Source organism: Heliconius melpomene, chromosome 10 (assembly GCF_056956725.1).
Source record: "Heliconius melpomene rosina isolate 202511_hmr_F chromosome 10, ASM5695672v1, whole genome shotgun sequence".
NCBI lineage: Eukaryota > Metazoa > Arthropoda > Insecta > Lepidoptera > Nymphalidae > Heliconius > Heliconius melpomene.
The window spans coordinates 2515749-2521748 of NC_140398.1; positions in this window are offsets into that span (position 1 = coordinate 2515749).

A 6000-nucleotide genomic window follows, 5' to 3' on the forward strand; every position below is an offset into this window, starting at 1 on the left:
GCCACTCAACACGGAATGCTTCGAAAATTGGGTGTGGGGAATGTAGTGTTTTTACATTTTTCACGGTATTCTTCTCAGTTTGAGGCTGAAAAAAATAATATACCTAGATAAATAAAGCTTGCTATTGATTAACACAAAAAAAGCAAATTATATCTATAGATAAGACGCCCCTCTAACTGATTTACATCGGCGCCTCGAATTCCACGCTTCGAAGAACAAAAAATACATTTAAAGTTTAGGAAGAGAGGAAAACACAATTTCATTTTCGTTCCCATCGAGTTTTTCGTAAAGTTTTATGCTGAATTGTGTTAATTATGCCGGACCTTTTATGCTGACGACTCGGAAAATAGCATCGGCGGAATAAATGTAATGAAACTTTATATATTTTTTTATTATGATATAGCGGAATTTCTTGGCTTGTACTTAAGAAATGTATATTATTAAAAAACGAGTTAAATAATACGATCTTTGGTTTTTGTGAATGATTACACATTCAACTCAACGCCGGGCTTCCAAAAATGTATATTTCTCAATATACGCGATTAATCCAGTTAAATAGTTTCAATTCATATTTAATTAAATATTTCAGTCAGTGGCGGGTGTTAATTTGGCTTCTTTTAAACTACTAGAGGCCATCGTGTCAGTGCCTGAGGGTAAACCCGACAGTTGCGGGTTTGATGCTTACTTAGACGAATTAATTATATTTATTTCCCCGCTCTGGTAACAAGACGAAGTGCGGCGTTGAGCTCTGCAACGCCCACCAATACTAGATTGACTCTGCTACTATACGCGGAATACAGCATGAAGGCAAAAAAAAATGAACATAGCGCTCAAAAAAAATATAATTAAATAGCGGAAGCCGGAATATAAACACGACTGTTTCCGTACAAATTTACTTACAATCATCATTTCAAAACCGCTAATGAACGGCCTTTCGCAAATTGTATGTTTTATCCTTTAACTCGTCGCTGTTCTGTGTTTGCCCTTTTTATTATGTTACTTTTGAAATCATTTTCAATGGCATTCTAATAAAATTTTACTAGAATTTCCTTTTTCTTTGTGGTAAATAAGATATTTTTCAATTTCATATTTTTTTATGTCACTTATAGCAATGTAGACAGAGAGAACTTAGTGTTAAGACATTCTGTTCTCCACGTTCTGCCAGTAATCGAGATATTGCGAATTGAATTGAGGCACTACGTTGCGCAGTCTTGCCTGAACATGGGAATGTAAGGAATTCTCTTCTTCGAGTGGGGAATCTTATAGTCAGACGATTTGCCAACGAGCCACAACTGACTGACGTAGACTATTGTTTTAGATTTACTTTCCATAGTAATGCGTGTTTAATAACACAGTAGATTTATATAATTTTTGCTTTTCAATTCTAAAAAAATCATAAGTATTTTCAATATACCCGCGCGGTCAAAGCGAAAAGGCAGTGCTATGATCCGTCCGACACAAAGAACTATGATTTGAATACTCACAGCGACACTGAGGGCGATTTTTCTTTTACTTTATTGTACATTTATCAAAAAATGCCTCAAAATATAAAAAAGTATATTTTGAGGCCGTCGTGTCGTATCGGCACAAGGGTGTGACTGTAACGCGATGGTTGTGGGTTCGATCCCCACTCGACGATGTGAAATATTTATTTACGTTTATATTTCCATTTCTTCGCTCTGGTGTTGAGTTCTACCTCTCAATACGCATAGTCACCAGAATTCGGCAGAAAGTGGGGAACAGAGTGTCTTAGCACTAGGTTCCCTCTGCCTACCCTGCTGTGTTCGGGATACAGCGTGAAGCTGATTTTTTTTTTTAATTTTTAGTCAATTCCTACTCAAGTGGAAAAGGCGCAGCGCTATGTTATATCGTTTGTTATTTTCGATTCTCCTTATATTATTTAAACGCTGAAAGATCTATTTTCACACAGATGTACTCATTTATCTATTATATAAGTTAAGATTTATTAAGTGCTAAAACTTTCTACTGTAAAGACAAGTGACATAAGTAGTATAAGTTAAAATTCATAATTTCAAACCTTACTCAGCTCGCTTCCGTAAGAAGGATTGTTCTGAGTTTGATATACGAGTATATGACGTTGTTAATACGAGTTCAAAGTTTAAGCACACGAAGTTGCAGGAGTTTAGAAAAGTCACGCTCATTAACGTGTCAGAAACGCGCGAGCTTCTTGAGATGAAACTGTGATATGTCGACTTGTGACATATAATGTAAAATATGAAAATTTTTACATTTATAAGTGGAAATGTGTTTATTTTCATATGTCAGACAGGCAAATAAAATAAACATCGTTCATACATTCGCTCATTCTATACAGTCACTCATTCTTAAATAATTATATAGGCTAGTATAAACAAACGCAATCTCGTTCGTCGTTCATCATTTTATTGTTATGAGAGCTACCGGCGAGGGTAGACGTGCTGTTAGCTTTACTATGGAATGCGGTCTAGAGCCTATGAAATACATACTTAATGTAAGAGGCTGATGATGGTACATTTCCTCTTCATAGGATGTTTAGGAGGTCATCCTCAATCTTTTCTCCGGCTAGGTTGGTTTCTGGTGTCTGTTTCCAATCAAATTTCTTGTTGTCCATACACTATTTTTGTGGATTGGTGTTGCTACAAAATTTGTAATCTAAAATATATTAATATCTATAGTTACTTTGTTTTATTAACAGTACTCACCGCCACAGCTTTTATTAAAGCAACTTGAATGCAAATAAAAACTGAGCTTAATTTTTCATATTTAATCTGTTTCGCTAAATAAGTTGAGCAATCAAAATATTTGAATAATTCTTTATCAAGTTTATTTAATAGCCTACCCGAGAGTCAGCGCCCGAATCATTCTCGCGTAATAAATTTTAAAATATCGTACAAAATGGCAAATAATGGGGAAAAGTTTTCCTTTTGCCGGACATTTTCCCGCATAATCTGTAGGCAGTTAGCAGCAATTAGCGGTCCAGAAACACTTAAATAGCACCGGCCGATGAGAAAAAACCGCAAACGACCTTAGCAAGGAAATTGTGCTGACGTGTGTTCTAATTACTTATATATTTTTTACTTCTATTATTCAACTTATATAGAAAAAAACTGTAAGGGGCTCGCTTCCTGCTTTAGATAATGAATTATATTAATTTCCCCGGTCAGATAACGTTGAGTTCTTAGGTCCAGGTTTCTTCTGCCTCAGGGGACCCAGCGTGATTGCCAAAATAAGTTGAAAACTATACCAACTTATACCTACACTCAAAAATAGAACCCACTATCATCGTCAATTTAGAGTTGCCGCGACTGCATTACAAGAGCGTCTGGCACGCATTCAATAGGTACTTGTAATCCATATCAAATAGATGTCCAATGTTGTCGATAGCAGCACAAACGGCAGCTACAACCGAACTACGGTTATTATATGGTTAGACGGCTTGGCATCGGGTGACGGCATTTGAACGAAGTGTTATGCGATTGACAGTAAAATGGTGGTTGATAAGCATGTGGTGTAAGGGTCAGTGCAGGTTGGACGACATAATTATATCCATCCATGAGCCTTTTAAAGTCCATTTCTAGACAAGGGCCTCCCTAAAAAAAAAATTATGCTATATAGGCCAAGTAGGCCTATATAGCATAATTTTTTTCTTCTATTCATTGGCATTTAGGGTCCCATACCGTTATAGGATCACTTTATTGTTCCTCTGTTCGTCTGTTAAGAGCATTTATCTTGAGAACACGCGTAGGTACCTATCAAGCTGAAATTAGTTTTAAATATTTAGGTCTATGGCTCCTTGAAGAAATTAAGCGTCTAAGTCAAGAGAATTAAAAGATACGTGCGTTTTGAGTTTAAAATTATAAAATCTTTCTTTAATAATTTTATTAAGAAATTTATTTTATACTTTTTACTTTATTGTTTGAAGTCGGTTTGTTTTTTAGTTTTAGTCTATGCATAAAAAAAAAATTTTTTACGTGCCATTGTACACACATCCTTACAAAGCTATGTACATGTATGTAAGTGTTATGGTCCTGTTTTATGTTATAGTAGAGTGTTTAGTGTTGAAATCTAATATACTATAGCAGACACATCATGTTTGGTCACAGTTCTATTATTTGTTGGGGTTTATAGGAAGAATGTATATAACTCTATAGCTGATTTTAAATTGTATCTGTCTAGTAGAGGCAATCGTGGCGCAGAGGAGCAGTGACTATTAACTATTAGTGTAGGTTCAATACCCACGCAGGGGATTAAATTATAATAATCATTATTTTTTTCCAATTTGGCTTTGGATTCGGATGGATATCGGAGAACAGAATCACTTTATCGGAGTGTCTTGACACTGGTACCCATTAAAATATACACCCGGTTGAAAAATATTTTTTTTTTGTAATGTATGTTTTTAAATTACAATAATTTAAAAAACGCAGTCATATTTACATAAAAAATCAATTAATGTTAATAAAAACACAGCTTATTATATTAGAATATGAAAATTATATAGATACTAATTTCGTGAATCATTCATTGCTCTCTCTAAGTGACCTAACCAGACAAAAAATATAATATACAATTTTATATTTCTCAAGTTAATAATTACTATACCGTTTCCTTTAAAAAGAAAAGACCGCTAGTTAGAGTCGTACCCTTAGGTATATCATACTAAATGACAATTATAAACTTTCATTTAATTGCTCTGGAGTCGTTAATTTTATGAAAACTTATTACTCACTCGAGAACAAGTTTCTACTATTAAAAGTTACAAGGAAGGAAATAGTTCCAATTGCTTACAAGAGTCGGGAGTCATGTTGTTTTAATGAGTTCCTTACATTTCACTAATATCAATTGTATGTTTTATAGTAATTTAATATGAAGCAATTAATTTAATTGGCTGAGTGATCGAGGGGCAGTGGTAGATAGTTGCACAGTAATGGTGCTGGTTACCGCGACGGTTGTAAGTTCGATCTCCACTCAGGGGAAATATAATTGTATATCAAATTATTTTATTTAGCGTTGAGTTTAGCGACTTAGTCCCAATGTCTCGAGAAAGTGAGAACTTAACTACTTGGAACTTCTTTATTTACTCTATGGCCCTCAACTCGCCTACTTCGTTACTCCTGGTGCCAAGGACCTGAAGATGAAACTGAACGGTAGTCGAGAGTTGATAGAGCTGTAAGTGTTTTTAGTTTTTTTAATTAATATTTTTTTCTTCAGTGATACGATCTCCTCACAAAAATTCTAAGAGAACAATAAATACGTGAACTGCTGTTTATAATTTTTTTTTATTTTTCTTGTAGGTCGTGCCCATCCTGGTAGGTCTCGACGGAAGAGCAAACGAGATGCTTCCATGTCTCCCTGTCCTCTGCTTGCCTTAATGCGCTAACCATAGAAGGTCGAGTAATTTCTTTGACGGCGTCGGACCATCAGCAAGGTGACCGGCCTCTAGGTCTTCTACCGTATACTTTGCAGAGTATTAGTTGGTAACATGTAGTGGATAATCTGATTTGTCCACTACATGTTACCAACAATTATCTGGTTGGATAATTTTCAGCTGGCTGAGGATTGATTTATTAGTTTCTTTTGCTGTCCATGGTATACGCAGCATTCTTCTCAAGCGCCACATCTCAAAGGCATCGATTTTCCTCCTATCCACAGCACGTTCTTCTTTCACGTTTTCCTTCTAAAATTATACAAATTTCCAAAATGAGCATTCATTAAGAAAAACACCATGCATTCTGATTACGAAAATCAAACCGACAGCGTGCTCTCTAGAAATAGCTTCATGACTATTACGAATGCAAATATGTGGAATACATTGTTTACTTGCATCACGTTGACGTTCTCAAAATGAAAATTTCAACTCTATTCTTATAGAAATAAAGTTGATAATGCAATGTAATGCAATAATAATTTTGCTTGAATTGTTTCGCTCAGGTATACCATAGAGACTAATATGCGCTGAGCTTAGCGCTTATGAGTGGAGAAATCTAAGGCTTCGTTGGG